The sequence below is a fragment of the Anthonomus grandis genome, chromosome 10 (genome assembly GCF_022605725.1).
Source record: "Anthonomus grandis grandis chromosome 10, icAntGran1.3, whole genome shotgun sequence".
Classification (NCBI taxonomy): Eukaryota; Metazoa; Arthropoda; class Insecta; order Coleoptera; family Curculionidae; genus Anthonomus; species Anthonomus grandis.
This window is the reverse complement of record NC_065555.1, coordinates 7673741-7694226: the sequence shown is the minus strand read 5'-3', so window position 1 is coordinate 7694226 and position 20486 is coordinate 7673741. Positions and strand designations below refer to the sequence as shown.

At 30.5% G+C, this 20486-nt stretch overlaps 1 protein-coding gene across 3 annotated transcripts in view; it reads right to left on the bottom strand.

The window, feature by feature from the left end:
* LOC126740941 (signal-induced proliferation-associated 1-like protein 2) overlaps window positions 1-19804 on the bottom strand; it is a 90801-nt gene extending 70997 nt beyond the window's left edge. Inside the window, exon 1 of one of the 3 annotated variants that reach the window (XM_050447140.1) lies at window positions 19519-19804. The gene's annotated coding sequence lies outside the window, so the exon portion shown is untranslated. The remainder of the gene's footprint in view (window positions 1-19518) is intronic. The other 2 variants (XM_050447141.1, XM_050447142.1) reach the window with 2 other exon arrangements.
* Between the last annotated feature and the right edge of the window lie 682 nt (window positions 19805-20486).

Here is a 20486-nt window from a genome sequence, read left to right as displayed (position 1 = left end):
AAGTTTTGGTTATTTTATTATACTGTTTTCTTACTTTACCTTAAGTTAAACCAGTAATTAATTACGTATTAAGAAACTGCTTACGCCTTTTATGCATAAAGTTTTAAAAAAGCAGCATGTTTGAAAGGCATGAAGGCAAAAAGTACGTATACATGCCAACTGTCAAAACATATAGTATCAGGGGTACCTCAAGGATCTATCCTTGGGCCTCTTTTAATTCTTGTTTAGACGTCAGACCTACCAAACGTTTTAAATTTATCAGAAATTCACCAGTATGCCGACGATACGCAGGTTCTCCACTACTTCGATCCCAACGACAATTTAGTTGAATATAATTTAAATGCCAAACTCAATTCAATTTCAATCTACTCAAAGGAGCATAACTTAGTCATTAATCCAGCCAAAACTAAAATTATACTATTTTCAAATAAAAACGCTCGTAAAAATATTGTTGAATAACACATAAATTCCTTTTTCTGATAATATGAAGGTTCTTGAATTGACTTTAGATAGCTCTTTGCGGTTCAGAGAACATATCAGTATTCTGCTAAAAAGGTGTTATTGGAGAATGCGTATGCTTCATGCTAACAAATTAATTTTAAACTATAAGACTATAAAAACATACTGAAGCTTTTGTTTTATCTATTATCCAATATTGTTTAATAGTTTATTTTCCCTGTTTAGATCAACCACAGTACCGTTTGCAACGTGTTCAAGACACCTGTTGCCGATTTATTTTTAATTTAAGAAGGTTTGATCATGTCTCTTAAGGCATTTATAATTTAAAATGGATCAAAATATTGTATTTATATAAGTTTTTATTGTCTACATTTCTATACCGTTTATATAATACTCGAAGCCCCAAATATCTGTATGAAAAACTTTTACATAGAAATCGAGTACATAGTCGAAATATTGGACATAATACCCTCACTATGCCACACCATTCAACTCCTCTGTTTACCCGTTCTTTTACGTACAATATTGTTCTTTTTTATAATAGTCAAAAAGCTATGTTTAATGACAGTTTGTATACATTTAAAAGAAATTTGAGAAATTTATTTTTGGAAGAATCAATGGGATGAGGTATCCTGTTTATGGTTTATTGGGGGACTGCTAGTATGGAAGTTGGTTGTTGTACTTATGGTGAACTATAATGTATAAGTATAGTTGCAATTATGATTTATTTAATTAATTAATTTATTTATTTTTTAAATGAAGCTTAAGAGGCATTATTGTAACATTTGCTACATAAAGACATTTTATTATTATTATTATTATTATTATTATTATTATTATTATTATTATTATTTGAATGGAAATTCGCGAATTAATTATTCTCTTGAAAAATCGTAAGGGGTAGAGAGTTATTGGTAAGAAAAGGAGATGTAACATAAAGTATTCCATGTAAAAATCAAAGATGGTTATATAAGCGATGATGAAAATTTTCTATATTTCCCATATCCTTTTAATAATAAATCGAAACTCAACTATTATGCATTGGTAATAAATAAATTGCTCATTAAACTATAAATACTCTTAAGAAATTATTAAAAATTAATTATGGTTTGCAGTTTTTTCAACTTGAACTGTTGACAATATGCCTTTAAAAACAATTGTAAAGTCTTATTAATAATCTAAATAGACATCTAGGCAAGAGACGCAAATGTACTTTTTTTAATAATAATTCCTATTCCTGGTGCTATATTTATATATAATTTTAATAAAACCATTTATTTACTTTGAAATAACAAAAGTGAGTGAGCGGCATTATTAAAGCCAACAGAACGTCTAATTGGATGACCCAATTTAGACTAGTTAACCAAGCCATAAAAAGATAAGCTGGAAAATTAAGGATTTATTGAAATGTTCATTTGTAAAGTTACATATAAATTGCATTGCCAGTATGTATTAAGAACATTGTTACTGCTATGAATAACCTAAGTATAGCGTTAATTCACATGACTTTGTTTTCAATAAATCTTCTATGACCTATTGGCTTTGAGAAAACTATAAATAGGTTCAAAATATAAAAAAAATATTTTCCTACTGCTGTGCGTCAAGTAGTCAATAAGATTCTGAACCTTTAAAGTTAAACAATAGTTAATAGAATATAAGAAAGATATATCCAAGCCGCAGAAAATAAACTGGATCACCAAAGCAACAAAATAAGACTGAAGAAATGTTACGCCGTACTTTAATCGCGTTATTTTCACTGTAACTACCAATAATAAATCTTATTACGTCCGGCAAATTTGCGCATATCCTTTCGAGCAAACCCAGTATAAACTATAAGTAGTAATGCGGTCAGTCATCAGCCAAGTTCGCTACGATGACGTAGACTATGTCTTGCAAGTGTCCTTTTTACTCTGTTCTTTATTCTGTTTCTAGGAAGGGTCCCACTATGAGCTTCTGACCTGCAGTTAACTTATACTTTTATTGTGTTTAGGTATATAGTGACACTTTTATTGATCGTATTTGGGGGCAATTGACTTTTAACGTTAAATATAGGCAGTTTAGTTTTACTGATCCGTTATGCCAGTTCTTCAAAGTAATTACAATAATTTTGATAAAAAAACTTTTAAAGGCAAATGAAGGTCTTGATAAGGTACTTTTGAATGTATTCATTGTTAAGTGCTCTTCGCCTCAGATCTTCACAGCTTCGGTCTATGGATTAGAGAATGACTAGATAATCCACAGCCTAACACAGGACGAATTGAGGATTTTTTTCATCAATAATTATATTTATATTAAGTGTGAAAGGCTGTGACAATTATTATTCAACTATATTTGCACAAAATACGCAGATATTCGGGCAAATTAAATATGTCAGTAAATAAAATATATGTTTCTTAATAGTTTTTTAAATAAACTACAAATATCGAGTATACACATGCATTTGTTTAAGAAGACGACATTTTACCAAACTAACCTTACCAAACCCAATTTTGGAAAAAGAAAAATAATTATTGTGGTGGCCCATAGTCAGTTTTAATGAAATCTATTATATACTACTTAATATTTTTTGTATGGCATTTTTTAAATTAAAAATTATATTATACAAAGTGCATAGTACGTATAGCATACCCTATACTTATCGCGTCTCTAACTATTTTAGAAAAAAATATCATTAAAATAAACTCAAAAGTACTTAATTAATAAGAACTATTCCAAACCGCTTAAAAGGGAAATTGGAAAGAAACGGTGCATCGTCATGTCTAGATCATGAAAAATTTATGATAACGTATAAGTGTAATGAATTTAATCTATTTTGCTCTGCAATTATTCAAGTATTTAAAATGGCCTTAGGGTCACCAGATCTGAAACAGATGGATTTTTTCATCTAGGAAGAGTTGGAATTGAAAAAAAATAACGCAAAATCTAGCAATAAAGCAACAATTTAAAATGCTCAATTAGATACGAGATAGGGTTAATAAGTTAAATGTTAATTGCCTATAAGAGTTTTTAAAAATGCCATATGGTTAAGAAGTCATCAGTTGTAGATGCAGAATTGCGATAAGTATATATAAAAAAAGTGTAATTATATTTGCCTTTCAGATCTTAGCATCCAAGTTTACAAACTTAAATAAGTTCGGATTCTTAAGCATTTTTCATCACTACCATATCTTAAAAATATCTATAGAGAACTAAAATATTTCTAATTTTTTTTATTAATTTTAGAATTTTTGCATTTCAATTTGATAAATTTTTAGAGCAATTGTCCCATGATTATGTAAACTAGGTAAGAAATTGACTAAAGTATCCGCATCTAATAACTGTAAAAAAAACCAAAACAGAACGCGGTAAGTAAGAATAAAAAGAGATTACCTAATGTATCTAAAATATATTTTTATTAAGCTTTGATGAAGTTAATATTTGACAAATAATTCAAAAAAAAACTTGAAAAATTAATATTCTAAGATTTTTGTATATAAACATGATTAGTGTATCTGGTGTGGATGTATTCGTAGGTACGTCTAACTTTGTGCCATAAATGTTTACCCGTAAATCGAAATATTCATGACTAAAATATCAAACAGAGAAATAAGCTTTTACCGACTAACTGTCGTGCGATTTTCTGAAAATGGCCAGTTTGTATGATTCAAAATGTAATGTACTTCCTATTGTGTTGAAGCAGTTAGAAAATTCCCAGCAGTGCAGTATAATGATCCAGGTTAAAGTTAAATACTACATCAACGATGCCGCAGAGGACAACTTTGGGTAATTTATTGTTTCTGATATTCATTAATAATACATTTGATACTACTAAATTTGTTAAGAATAATATGAATAATAACTATAAGAATATAGTTTTAATTGCAATTTTATTTTTATGTCTATCCCATTGTTATATACAATAATTTAAATATATTGTACGATTTACTTTTTCGATATATTCTATAGATTTGCCCTTTTATTGAACCTTTTATTAGGCAAAATTATAAAATCAAATAAACACATGATATACAATATAAATTGTTAAATTGTTACGACAAAATTCGTTGTATCTTTTTTTGAATTTTTGCATTATATTCTATTGTAGTTTTTATTTGTTTTATAGTTAATTGCATAGATACATTTGTATATTAATACCAATACCTACACACTATTTTCTCTTAAAGGTGGTTTATAAAGACAGATATGAATCACGTCCAAATTCTATTAAGCTAATTATATAAATTAAGACTTTTTAGGCGTCCATATATAATGAAGCTAACGTAAGTATTGAATAATGAGAACGTATATGAAATATGTAATGCATATAATTAAAATATTTCTCAGAAAAATATTACTAATTTTATACATAGACAAGAGTATAACATGTCTTAAAATTTATGAGAAATAATAAGATTGTGTAAAAATACGATATCAGAACTAATTATCCGAAAACAATAGAAACATGGCATACAAAAGATTCTACAACAACTGAAACAATAGACGGAAATATTTACATGGAAGGGGAACCTTGATTTTAAAATCTGCACAATTATTATATGGTTATTAAACATTGCGCTTCTTAAAATAAATTGTGATATAATTAGGTCTTTGTTACATATGGAAAAAAATTTAATTTTTATATAAAACGATGTTGCTCGTTTAACCATACAATGTCTATAATGTTTATTTTGACACACAATAGATCTTCAAAATGTTTATACTTTATATATGTAAACTATTTAGGCACTGTAATAATATTAACGCCAATCTTATTTAAGACTAATGGTATTGCTTTTTTTTTTAATTATTTAGTAAAACTATTCTCGAAATTTCTCTAATTATTTCTGTATTTTATTAATGATTTTTGTTCAGATTAAATACACAAATTAAAGATTAAATACACAAAAGATCAATTATGCTAACTTTGAAGACATATTATAAGAGCAAAAAAGAAGACTTTGAAAGAAATAAAAGATTTACTAAAAAATCAAAATTTGTATCGCTTATTCTGCAGACTGGAAGGAAGCATTTTAAAACACTAGCTACTCTAGCCTCAAACCATAATTAAGATGATATTTAAAGATGGCGCTATTGTACAAGATAATGCAAAAGTAGAGCATCATTTGCTAAATTCACCTTGGTAGTATTAAACAATTATTCTAAATATTAACTTGTTAAAATAACTTCAGATAACAATACTCATAGATGACCTAAAGCTGCCTGCGATCAAGGAGAAAGTAAAAAGACGGTCGTATGGATTATATTACCTTTACGTAATAATTCTAATATATAAACTAATTGTTTGCCGAACAGGTTTTCAAGAGCAAGCATTCATTGCTTCTTGATTTCAGTATTTGCCAAGAACACCGAATCGTCTGCAAAAAGGAGAATGGTAATGTTGTGTTATGCATTAATATTGACACCCCGAGAGCTAATTTCGAGATGATCAATATCACAAAGATACAATGAGAAGAGATCCATCTGATCCCCAACTGATCCAGTTTTTTCCAGAGTTAGTTGTGAAAACTGAACTTATTGCGTTTGGAATGGGCACTATTTTCTTGGGTCGTAGTTAACGCTATACCAGAAGTGAAAGTTAATATATATAATTAAATATCTTTCTTATAAATTTAGTCTATTATAAAGTAGTGATGTAAAAAAAATATGTGCAGTTAGAGAGCTACAGATCAATCATTAGACTGATCTTCAGAGTCTTCTTTTAAAATACTGTTGATAATAACATTTCAGGAAAAAAAAAATTGTTCCATAGATCCGCATATCTTTAACTCTAGCAGAATTTAAAAAAATTATAGGACAAGGCGATAAATTACAAAAAATTTCTAATTGTCAGTCACATACGTGAATTGTTCTACGTCTAAATTGGAAATTGTTTCCTTGTTTTGGTTTGGCTATTATTTTCTCACTACTAATGACGTCGCTTCAAGCCGGTTATTTTATTCATTATTTAAAAATATAAAAAAGTTACTAGCTAGAAAACCCAAAGAACTTTAAGCATTAGCACTAAAGGAACACACGGAGGGAAAACTGCGAGACTTAAGTACCACGCAATTAACATCATTCAATTGTTCAAATGTTCGTGTTTTTCAATCAAACAAATTTCTCATTTATAACATCAAAATTATTACCATAGATATGCTCTACTCATAAGTTTTACTTGAGCCTTTCTTTTCATAACGCACCCTGTATCATATAAAAAGTATTGCTACTCTGAAAGCACATAAAAGCTTTTCCGTTGCAAAATTACTTACGCATACTAATTACCCAATTAAAATAAATATATCATATAATTATTAACGGTTACATGGAAAAACCTTGTTCGGTTAGTAACTCATCAAATAATTTTACCTGGTACATATGGAAGAGTATACACGAGTGCACTGTAAAGAGTCAGTTTTTACCTTGGAAATAAAATTATGTGGCAAATAATGGTTAATTTCATAGCAATTCTATACAGGCTGTTTACTAAACATGCGGCTAAAAAAGATTATTACTTGGACTATTCTAAGGACATTTTGTCCTTTTATGATTTTTAATAGGACGATTTGTTTCAAAATTACTGTTCAAAATAACTACACCCCGCTCGGATCCAATTTTCTCCTCACCGAACTCTTTCAAAAACACCAGGATCGTTTCTGATTGCGTTAGATCCAGCAAGTATCCGATCTCTCAAATCTTCTATATCTTCCACTGGACTAGTATAAATTAATGACTTTAGGTGTCCCCATGGGAAATAGTCCAGGGGGTTTAAGTTCGGGGATCGAGCAGGCCATATACGTGAGATTCACCTCGACCAATCCAGCGATCTCCGTATGTTACTGTTAAAAACTGTTGAGCCAAAATGCTTAAATGCACCATCGTGCATAAACAACATTGCATTTCTTGTTTCCAATGGTACATCCTCCGGAAACTGAGGTAGTGTTTGTTCCAAAAAGTTGCGGTATACCTCGCTGGTAAGTCTTCCTGGTAGAAATATTGATCCAGTTAACAAGTTACCTATAAAGTCCACTAAAACGTTTAACGAGAGCTGATGTTGAAAGCGATCTTCAAGCACCTCATGTGGATTTTCTTTTTGCTCAAACATGGTTATTGTAAAAATTGTTTATTGCTTTTCTTGAGAAAGTGGCTTCATTGATAAAACGAAAAAGAGTCAGTAGTTGAGGGATTTGAACCAATGTGTGCAAAATCCGTTGACAAAATGCAATACGTGGAAGAAAATATGCAGGAAGAAGTGCCTGCATGCATTGTATATGGTATGGGTACAACAAATAGTCTAAGAATCTTCTACCTAAATCTTCGTCCACCATGGCCAGCAGATTCTCTTTTAATTCAACCGTTCTTACTGTCACTGGCCTTCCTGGTCCTTCACTTCGCTTTAATTCTCCTGTTTCACGAAGTCGTTGATGTATACTTTAAAACGTTCTAAATTTTTCTTTTTAATTGGATGGTTGAAATTCTTTTTCGCCCTGTATCTTCGAAACAAAGCATCCTATCAAAAATTATAAAAGGACAAAATATCCTTAGAATATTCCAAAGAATTTTCCCTTAAATTTTTGTCGCAGTTTAGTAAACACCCCGTATATTGCTTATAATTTATTACAAATATTCACGAAAAACTGAAAAAATTGAAAATTATTCGAATTTTCTTTATATTTATTATTCCAAAACATAAGAGAACCAGTCTGGTATGAGCCAAATCTTTTTAAATGAAAATAATAAAAATAAAGTCAATTAGCAGACACTCTATTTTTAGATACCTCACAAGGCGTGGTAATGGAGCCGACTTTGTGGAATATTTGATAAATGAATGCCGATATCCTAGGTCTGGAACTTACGAGCATGTGTGGCATTCGCAGATCATCAAGCGGGTCTTGGCAACAAAAAAATGATAAAGAACTTGTAGCAAATGTTGTAGAACATTTAAGTGAAATCAACACATGGAACATAACTCCATTAAAAACGAAACACAAACGGCTTTTCAACAACAATTCTAACCAGATTTAACGTTAAAAACAAAACCGAAAGCTCACTCATTTAGAGCAGGAAGTTAGCATTGTTTACTAAGCAATCAAAGACGGATAGTATATGGATTAGGTGCAGGCTAAAATATACTCGTATATTTAATTCTTTTCTAACGGGGTGGAGTGAAAATGGCCGATTTTTTTTGTTTCGGAAATATGGCGATGCCTATATATTCGGAAAAATTGCCTTTTCAAACCGCTGGTTACTGCGCAAAATCTAGGTTAGTTAAGACTTTATCTTTGGCTGCCCAAGCGTGAATATATAAAAAAAACATTTTTTCAAAAATTCTATGGAACTCTTCTCTTATATAATCATCAAGTGCATCAAAGCCACAGACTGCAGTTAATGCTTCAGTTACCAATTTGACGCAGTGTTCCATTGCTTCTGAATGACATGGAAACTTTAGAATGTCAATTTCACTTGGAACTTCTGAGATCATTTCAAGACTGCTATAGCAAATCGACACTGTAAGGGGAGGCTCCTCCTTATTGACTGCCAATCAATTAAGTCAATGTAATCTGTGGCCTTGAAATTGAATAAGTGTACTCTAAATTCGCGTACTTTTAAACTTAATGGTTATTTTACCAGTCTTCTCAAACCTACTTCTCTTAATGTTTTTCTACTATCAGAGAGAATAGCTACAACATGTTTTCTGGGTGAGCAAAGTATATACCCGTTTCTTTGAATCACAGGATTAATAATATTTTTAATTTCTGCTGGTAGGAATCTGGATTTTTGTATAATTCAAAAAATATTCTTGCTGCCATGCCTACAGGAATGTTGTAATTTTATTTTAAACCATGGAACAGCATATACCTCCATAACATATTACGTTAAAATTTTAAGATTTGTTGATGGATTTTCGGTTGCAAAATAAACTCGCAAAATCCGATTGGCTGTAGTTAACTACATGGAATGATTCAATTTTCCTGGTCGTCTCTGCGATAAACTTAAAGAAATGTTTCCTGTGGCAATTCCAGTAGAGGTTTTATAAAAATATTGCTGTTGGTACTAAGTTCGCTTGGAGTAATTATAGGCAAAGTAAATTAAAGGCTGTTCTTAACAGGCATTTTTTCACAGTTTTTCAAACGTTTTTCTATTTCGCCGTTATATCTTTTAAGCCCAGTGGGCCAGCCGTCTAAATTTTGCAGTAAATGAGTAAAAGGAAATTCGTTTGCATATAAGAAACAAACAAACCATGGTACCAAACCAAGGTCATCTTAGAGAAACTTCAATTTGTTTTAATATTCCATTTTTCACACCAATATTCACTACTGTATACCATTAAGTCCCATAGCCTGAAGTTTAGAAAGATCCATGTTTTTCCTAAAAATTCTAAAATTCTTCTATTATTATTTGACGAATTACCAGAACTAAGAGTCACATCACCTAATACCTGGATCGTGGTTCCAATATTAGTACAATAAGCTCTTCTGTTAACGGGTTCGATTTTCAAGGTCAGCTGGGCAGCCCAAAAAATATGTCAAAGAAATCTGAAAAATTTTGCGCACTAATTTGCAATATTAAAATGCAACTTTTCCGCATATAGCAATTTAAAAAAAATCACTTCAGCTTAAGAGTACCTACTTATAAATTATGTAAATGAACTTTAATGACCGACTCCTTGATAAATTGAAAGACGAAAAGTGAAATATGAACATTGATGCGCGCCTTTATTTCCGAGCAACAGGAAATCACATTTGTGAAGTTCGTATGATCTAATTATTCTGCACACGTTTACTAAGAAGTAGGAATGTCAGTTCCAAGGATACAATAAATCAAGATATAAAATAGGATAATCTCTGCTGAACCTCAAATTGTGGCACGGTAGAGAAAACGGCTTACCATCTTCTGGAAGAGTGCGAAAAGTAGAGGAAATATTTTGGGATCCCAATTGCTGACAGAGGAATGTGGTGATACCTACATCTTTTATCATTTAGTAACCTTGTTTTTGTCTTCTGGCCTGTTTCGGTAGCGTTAGTTACTGCGTTACCTGTGGCGTTAATTCTTTTTAATTATTCCAGAAAACACCACATTCCTGTCAAAAATTGGGATCCCAAAACAGCAGACTTTGGACCACTTCTAATAGCAAGTGCAAGTGCTCCTACAGTAATAACTCTAATCAGTTATATACATCCTGTGAAAACTGCAATCATTTCCGCCATAATTTCTCTGTATCGAGGCAGCAGCCTTATAGTTCTTGAGTTATCCTTAGCTTTTCTGCACTTGCTATTGTTTGTCTAATTTATATGTAATAATAATGTAATATATGTAATAGTAAAAAAAGACCGAGCAGTAGGCAGCATAATAAGCAACCCACAAAAAGGTATAGGCCATTTTACAGAAAAACGAAAACAATCTCTGAACTGACAATACTCAGGAAGCAAAAAAGCAGAGAGATCCTGCTAAAAATTTGAAGGCAGGACAAGTACGACTTTTAAATTCCTTAGCTCTTCTACTTTTAAAGACCTAATATATTGATGACTTTGTATTAAGACCTACTCCAAACTATTTTAAAAAAATGTGTAGCTTCAGAAATAATTAAAAAACTAACTTCACATCTAACGCAATTACCCACTTTGATATGAGTATAAGCTTAAGCCGGAACGAATATAGTTTGAAAAAATAAAGTTGCACTTTTTCTCTTCTTTTAAATTTTCTTTTAAATAACTTATGTATTTATCCAATTGAAACAATCAACGACATGGTTCAAAATTTAATATGCTCTACCTATAGCATGTATACCTCGCAATGTATTTTTACGTCCTAATAACTCAATTATCCAGTGCAGTCTGCATATACGTACATCTGTATATACACACTAGTATACATATGTTTGCATTATTCAATTAACATAATGAACATTTAGCCGTTAGCGTTTGGTGGGTGGAAAAACGAGGTTAATCTTTCTTTATATGCCGTACCAGATTGGGCACGTATAACGTTACATTTTATATATTATTTACCAACGTATGTACACAGTTGATATAAAGGTTGTGCGTTGCTTTAATGACTTTCATGCACATAGTTTATTACCGGCATAAGTCCGTTATTTTTATTCGGTTCAAAAATATCTTTATGTTGGTAATAGTTTAATCGATTTAAAATTGGGTTATGTTTTGTTGCTTGTTTCGTTTATGAAGTGTTTTATAGAATAAAATAACTATTTGTTACGTTAAGGAGATTAATATTTGAAAGAAAAAAAAACGAATTATCTGTATGTAAATTCTTTTTTTAAGCCCCCATGGGTGTTAACAGACCCACATTTTATATCATATTTATGTATCTAATTGGGTTTATTAGTTGCAATTAACACATAAAGTAGAGTATCTACCCAATTTATAACTTAAGCAGATGTCTGTTAAGTTGGAAAAACCGTACCAACGGTACAGATTAATCTTTGTTTTAACATTATTGGTATTTGTAACTATCATTTTTTTTTTAAAAAAGGTAACTTATCTTTGGATTAGGTTTGAAATAAGTCTTCTCTTGTATTTAAAGGTAGTAGGAATTTTTTGGATTATATTATTAATATTATATTATATTATTATTATTATATGTATTAATAACGTTCTTTTTAAATTAACTGTTGTATACCAAACTATTGAACAAATGCCTTAAAAAAGAGTTTGCTTTGTATGTTTTTCAATTAAATTGATGCACTTAAGACAGTTTACCCAATATGTCTTTTTCCTCTTAAATTTCAGACATTTCTATAATCAATAATCAATAATCAAAATTACACCCGAGATTTACTAAAGGTTGATTGATTGAATTCTATAATCACATTCCCAATTGAGGCAATAATGAAATATTAAAATTATGCCCAATCATATATTTTTTCTTGTAAAAAAAACAACTGGGCTAATATGTACATAAAAAGAATAAGACATCTTTACAGCAATGACTCTGAAAAGCGCTATAATTCCAGATAAAAGTTCAATGTCCCAATGTCCATTCCTAATGAAGCAACCAGAACTCTCTAATTTATATAACTGCTAAGATCAACCATCTCCATCATCAAATCTCATCATCTAATGACTATTAGTTTATTATATTAAGTATATGTTTATTGCTGTCTGGTACTGAAATAGTAATAATCTTTATCTACAAATATTATAAAGTATATTTAGGATAATAAAGGATATTTAGAGTTTCTGCTTCTTATTTTTTACATTGAGGACAGAAGATGTTTGACGAGAATTTACAATAGCTTCATATTATATTTAATTTAATTATTTATACCATCCATATTTTCACTGCCACATACATTAGAATATAATGAACAGCCGATATAGTAGTCTTTGTCTGCGTAAATTTGTAATTTAAAAATTCACCACTCACACGTAAACTTTGCATTTGTAACACGCACCCAAGATCAAGTTTATAAGTGTTGCTTTTTCCTAAACAGTTTTTTTTACAATTTAATTAGATTTTCTCCTAATGATTAAATGGATTGCATTAGAAAAGTGTTTTCCAGTTCTAAATATTAAATAGATGGAAACGCGTTTAAATGGATTAATTGGGATGTTGGATCATGTAGACTTAAATAGGATTTTGCAGCAATACCGTGTTCGGCATACCCCCATCCTTAAATTATCCGAAATTGAAGTCCTTAGAACCCTTGAGATCAATAATTTAAAGTATTAGAAAACTCCATTATAAAATGACTGAGGTTTAGAAAAAATATGCTCTAAGTGCGGGTATACACGATCCGGTTTCAACGGATGCGGTAGAAACGCAGCGGTACCGCATTGGTACGACAACACATAGATTATGGGAGGCGATATACGATGCGTTAGTACCGCATCAACGGAAGAGAAACGCAGCTTGCTGCGGTAGCAACGGACGACGGATGACGGGATGGTCCCTAGCCAACACACGTACTTAAATGTATCGCGATATACGTTCCGGTTGTAACGCGCGTTTTTAGTTATTTTCACCCAAATTATTACATTATATATCTTGTTTTAACACAGTCAACAATTCGCCAAATGATTTTTTAGACATTCTGTAATAATTAAAAAACTTATCATGATACTGCCGAATATTTGTATGAAATTTGTCGATTTTTTTCTACACCACTTTCAAAATATGGATGCCTTCAATGTTTTCACGTTATACTGACTCTCGCAAAAAATCTTTTGCTTCAAGACCACAAATAATTCTTGATGAAGAATCTTGCAATGAAAACATTATTTCCCGATGAAAGTCTCGAAGCAATCAAATTTTTGAATTTTTTTTAATACCTATCCGTTTTTAACGCAGTGTGTATCGCGTATATCCTATGCGGTAGAAACGCATCCGTTTCTACCGCATCCGTTGAAACCGGATCGTGTATACCCGCACTAAGGAAACATGTGAAAAGCATTGCAAGCAAGAAGTAGTGTTGATTATTACATGCAATGCCTTCCTGCCTATTTTTTGTATAACCCCCGTTTTTATTTTAAACTTAAGAAGGGTTGTTTTATACCCGAAAAGCTTTCAGAATGTGGTTTAAAGTTAGTTTATTTTGTGGTCATCTGACATATAAAAAAAAACCCAAACCTCTCAATAACTGGTACAACTGACCACAAAGGATTCGAATTTAGGCTTCTGCTTCTGAGTATAATTTTATTAATAGCTAAGGCAACATATAACTAGGAGGTTATGCAAAAAAAAAGCATCTAATCTATATGCTTATCAATCAGAAATCTTAAGTCTCTCTCATGGTACTTACAAATATGCCTTATAAAAATAAATAAACGTTTATCTCAATTATTTTAAAAATAGTAATTAATTATGGTGTAATGTTGTTACAGGCTAATAATTGTTACTGTAAATATTATACAAAGAGCGAAATTATTGAGACTACTCGTCTCATTAATTTCGCAAATATTTTTATTAAATACGTGAATATAATTTAAATAAAACTTAATCAGTAAAGTAATCATTTATAATAGACTTGAACTTGACACCACAATAACATGTTTGTTATATTACACTTTCGCGACATACAAATCTGCGATTCTCGGGTCGAAGAAACCGGTTAAAATAGGAAAAGACACACGAACAAGATTTTATTTTATAATTACCGTACGTGGAGAAAACTATAGACATGTGCCATAAAAGGTTACACTTAGGTGAACTTGAGCTTTAAGTGAAGAAAATAACATGTTTACTTGACTATAAAAAAAATCGAAATGCACATTTTAAAAATTCTGACGTAATTAAAAATTATTAAATAATTTGTGGTGTATTGCTGCTATATTTTAATGCATTGGATTTATAATAATTGTTAAGAGTTTGAGCTTTAACAAATATGCCACACCTAGTAAGTATGTATTAGGATTCATGAATGACTAATGCATGTTTTTCCATTATTTAATTTAGAATCGTACAAATGATCTTCAAAACTAAGCAAATATTAAAACAATAAAAAAGTGTATGTTTTTAATTAAAAAAACTAACTGATTTTGAAAACCTTGCTGAAAACGACTGTCTATTAACTTTTACTCCAACAGATTCTACACTCATTTTTAAAGGTTTGTGCCTCCTTCCCCTGTATGAGAGATAAGTAATAATAACTATTATTACTGGCAAGTACAGAAAAAGAAACTAAGTGACCACCAAATGCCATGCATAAGAACATGGCAAAACATAAATATATGTATTTAAAATACTGCATATAACTAAGATATCATTAGCCACACAACAGATGTATTGCCTCGGTTCTAAGAGACTACTCTAGCCATTTGATTCCATCAATCACAATATGTTGTTGATGGTTATTTGTCCTGTGAATTTTTTTTTAATTAGTTTTATCAAGTGGTGAGTTAATCAAGTGGTTTTCATTCGTTTCAATTCATTGACACTATAAAAGATAAGTCTCTACTTTCTTATGTTTGGCACTTATCTTAACTTTAACTTTTGGCACTTATTTTAACTATCTTTCCCTTGTTTGGCAGTGGTGTTCCAAGAGGCTCATTATTAGTCCCTTTGATTTTTTATATCTAAGTATCTAAGTATTCAAATTATCTTGATATGTATCTAAAATACTTAAGTCCCACCAATAGGCTAAAGACACACAGATTTATTATTCATTTATTTCATTTGACTTTCTTACAGCTGAAAAAGTTAGAATTTAAGTAATTTAGTCCAATTTTTAAATTCAAAATTGATTGTGCAATTAGAAAGGTATTTAGCTATTTAAAGGTATTTATATCGTAAAAAGTGCACTTTTATACAGCAGCACAGTGTGAATCTAAAATTAAATTTATTAATTAATGGTATTTAAGAATTGAGAATGTATAGAGTCGAGATTAAGCGATTTAATAATGGATACCCGCGTCAATAAGTGCCATCCGGTCGAGCGATTTTAAATGTTTTTTCGGTTCAGTTATTATTCCCTGAAACTGGACCTATAGGGAAATATTTTCAAGCATTTGATAATATACATTGCTCCTTTACTAACCTGAATAAAATATTATTATTTTCTTAGTATACACGGTTGTATTTTGAAAGACAACAGCAATTAACGTAATGAACCAAAAACGGGAACATCGTAAAAGCCCAGGGATGTTCAATTTTTAGTAACTACTAAATATCTCCTGATGGAACTTAGCTTAAGGCTTGTCTGTTGCACATATATTTCAACTGCTTAGTTCAACATATATGGAAAGAAGAACTATCTCCGCACCAAATAACCATCATAGGATGATGACATATTATGAAGATATATATCCTTCGAAAATATATAATCAAAACACAATCGATTCAAAAATTTGTGAAAGAGTTGTTTCCTTTAATGTTCATTTTTTAACCAAAGGGTTTCTCATAATTTATGTTTCAGGCTAGTCATTGTTAAATGTTGTTATTATTACTTGATTTTCAAACTTCAAATATTCGTTTCTGGAATCCGATCTTTCCGATCGGATTAAAAGCGGGATGAAAACACGGCAATAGATTTATTACGTATCAGTTGCAACATTGTCTTTAAGTTACATCTTGTATTTTGTTTCTTTGGATCTTTAGGTTAGATAAAACACAGTAAATTTAAACGTAAAAATTATACACCCTACATTCTGTATAACATGGATAACTGAGTCCAAGTAGATTCTGTTTACACAGACTTCAGTAAAGCTTTCTATAAAATTGATCATTCTTGGTCTGATTTCAGTGTTTGTGGATTAGTCCTAGCTTTGTTTCAATCCTATTTACATGAGAGAATACAGGTGGTCTCATTTGATGAATCACAATCAATGAGGTTTAATTTAACTTTTGAAGTACCTCAAGGAAGGAAATCAATAAACAGGAAGAAATCTTGAACCTTTGTTATATATTATATAAGTATGTATATTAAAAATTGCAATTATTTATTGTATGCTGATGATTCGAAGGTTCATAGGAATTTCAGTAATCTTACTTTTTGTCTATAATCTACAAGCTGATTTGGAGAGACACCAATCTTATTGCTTAAAAAATCATTTCATTAAATTCAAAAAAATATTTCATTATTACGGATACATGAAATCACGATAAAATAATTGTCAATTATAATTTAAACTCCTCAGTACTCAAGGGTGAAAGAGTGGCCAAGGATTTAGGTATGCTACTTAATGAAAAATTGCTGGTTGATGACTTTGAAGAATGCTTGGATTTATAATAGACAAACAAACAATTTAGAAACAACACTTTGATTCCACTTTACCATGCTTACGTTGGCACTTATCCTTTGCCTCCTCAAAGTGAAATCCTGAGAATGATGTATACATTTGATAAACTTGAATGCACACAGAACAAATTCTTAAGATCCCTGGCTTTTAAAAACTATATGCAATATGATGATATTGCAACTCTATGCAATGTATTTAAATTGTTTCAATATCAAATATCAGTTGTGTGCATCTGTTGTCAATAATATCAATTTTAAGAAATCCTAGTGGTTTTGTGATTCCTGCACATCATACATTTTGCACTGCAAATTCACTAGTAAACAGGATGTTGAGATCTGCTAATATGTACTGTGAGGGAATAGACTTTTATCATATTTTATCATATGTGAATGTGTCAATGTTGTAAAAAAAACACTTAAAGCTAAGGCATGAGTTTTGGATAAGAGATCATTTTGCAATGTATTTGAGTTTCAGTTTTTTTAATGTAATTAAATAATTTTTCATTTAAATTTAAATTCTTTATTAGTGTTAAAACACAGAATAAGTGCTTACACAGGTCAATCAGATATAGTAAAAAAGAAATACTTACACACTATGGTTAAGAACTTTCTATGGCAAAAAAAAACATGAGAAAACAAGACATTACAATTAAATTTAAAATTACACTAATATTACAAAAGATTTGTTACATTAAGTGAAACATTAATAAAACTTACACTAAGATTAAATTTAAATATACAGTATAAAATAATCTTCATAGTTAAAAATGGAATTCTAAAAATTCTTTAATATCATAAAAGGCCTTGCTGATGAGAACATCTTTGATATATTTTACATTCTTTATGAGAGGTAGTTCACATATTGTATTATTCCATAGGAATGTGGTCCATCCCGACTACTCTTGAGTTTCTTATAGGAAGGAACAAGATCCCATCCATCCCTGGTTTCATACTCATTATGTCTGAGATATAGGTGGAGATTTTATTTGGTAGAAATAAGGCTTTCAAAAATGTATAGAGATGGTAAAGTTAATATCTGAGGATCTATGATGGCCTGTTGCAGCAATCTTAATTCCTACAAAATGTAATATGTGTATACATTTTTTGAGCAATTGCCTGTTTGTTTCCAAATACAAATAAAAAATAAATAAAAGCCAATTATATTTGTTTCTCTTGGATTCATTGAATCTCATTGGACATCAAGGAATTCTAGAAATCCTATATAAGATTAGGAGGGGAAATAAATCCTAAGACACAAGAATCAAGAGTTTTCTCTTTCTATCATAAAAATTTAAAAGAATTTCTGTTCTCTCTTTTTTCTTCAAGTTTTTCAATCAACTATTAATTGTCATGTACAGGGTGTTAGTTTTATCTTAATGCATCCATAACTTTCTTTAAGATTAAACAAAATACTGTTGAAAACAGAAGCAAGCATTGCATCTGATCAAAATGGTGATATTTACATTGGCAATTGAATTTTCACATGTCTTTTTACCATTTTTTCATCATCAGATTAAATGCAAGATAAAATGTCGATCAGATGCAGTCAACTCGATCAAACCCATTAGTTTCTAAAAAATTTTGTATTAATGGTTTTCAATACAATCAAGTAATACTAGTTTGATCTATAAGCATTGCAAAAAAAATTAAAGCAATAAGAATATAAAGGATATATGTTCATGTCATTTACTGCAAAGGACAAGAGCCATGGGTCAATGTGCAAATCCATCTTTCTTGGTTATTATTTTCACTTTAATTCTTTAGTTCCAATTCCCATTTCTATGGCGCAGAGATTAGTTCCATCCCATGGGAAAACTCAATGGTAAATGTAATTATCAGCATCTTTGATGCTATTTAAAAGGGGGATGTAAACATGGTATTTTTTTAAGGATTTTTTCAATCCAGCTTGAAATTAGATTGACAAGGGACATGATGAGATAAAAAAATACATGTTTAGGTGGGTATGTAGATTTCTTTATTTATTTTTGGTTCAAAAGGCACTAAAGAGTTTCTGGAAGGATGGCATTAAATATTATTGAAATGTACTTTATAGTAGGGTGGCGTTATAAAAGACATTGTATGATGTAAATGTAGTTACTTTGTCCCTTTATTATTTGTCTTTATGCCAAGAGAGACTAGTATGTATAGGAGCAGTAATTAGGTGATTATCCTCACATCAAACCTAAATTTATATAACCACTGGCAATTGTTTGATTAAAATAATACCTAACTATAATGACACCTACATAGCAATATTATTAAATTGTTAAAAAGTTATCTAATTTCCTTTTATGATTTAAGACATGCTCTTTCGAAACCTATATTTAAGACAATTTAACGAAGTTAATTGGCATCAATTGTATCGTAACAATGATAATTGTACTTACACTTTCGTCTTGCCCAGACTTTTTCTGACGAGGCACGCAAAACAGCGTCACTGTCGTTCCTTATCCTGTTGGTTGAAAAAATTAAAAAACAGGTTCCAAAAAGGCACTTTTCACCACTAAAGTCACACAATATTATTTCGCACTTGTCAGCATTGTCTTAAAAAGGAACGCGTTTAAAGGTAGAGATATATAAAATTTTAAATAAAAGCGGAAATAAAAAATAAACACGATGTCCGACGTACACACTCGCTAAACAATAAACCGAATACTCCAAACTCGGCATTCGACGACTCTGATCGGGTCGTTCAAGCAGCGAACATGGCCGCAATACCTCAGGGCAGGAGGCGGTCAGATTGTACTTTTTGAATTGCAATTGTACAATTTATTTATTCATGTATTTACTTTCATTAATGTTTACAACATTTACAGAATACAAAGGTGTATATATACATTTATCACTTAAGAAACTACACGTTAAGATTAATCTATGAGCAACAGAAAAAATCAAGATTTTCTGCATGCTTGTTATTGACTGTTGCAGAAATTCTGTTTGCTGGATTCTGTGAACAATATGTTGTTCGGCCGAAAGGGACATGGAGAAGTGAATGATTTCGGGTTAAATAAGGTGGAACATCGATTGAGAGGAGAGCAAGACAGTCAGAACATCTTGTTATTCCATTTAGAACCTTATTAAAAGCAAAACTCTTCTATAGAAGGGTTTTACTTTTAATACTTGACAAGGGACTTAGAAATACTGATTTATTTGTTCATTTGATACTACATATACAATAGAATAAGACAAGTCAGAAGAAAGAAACTGATAATCCTAGTTAACTTATTTAAAAGAATAAAAGTATTCTAAAGAAAAAACCTAATTACACACTTTTAGCATGTTGCTAAATTTGTTGATATCATAGACGACAGAACTTATAATAAGCCGTTTTAGTCTATTTGTTTTAACGAAGCAG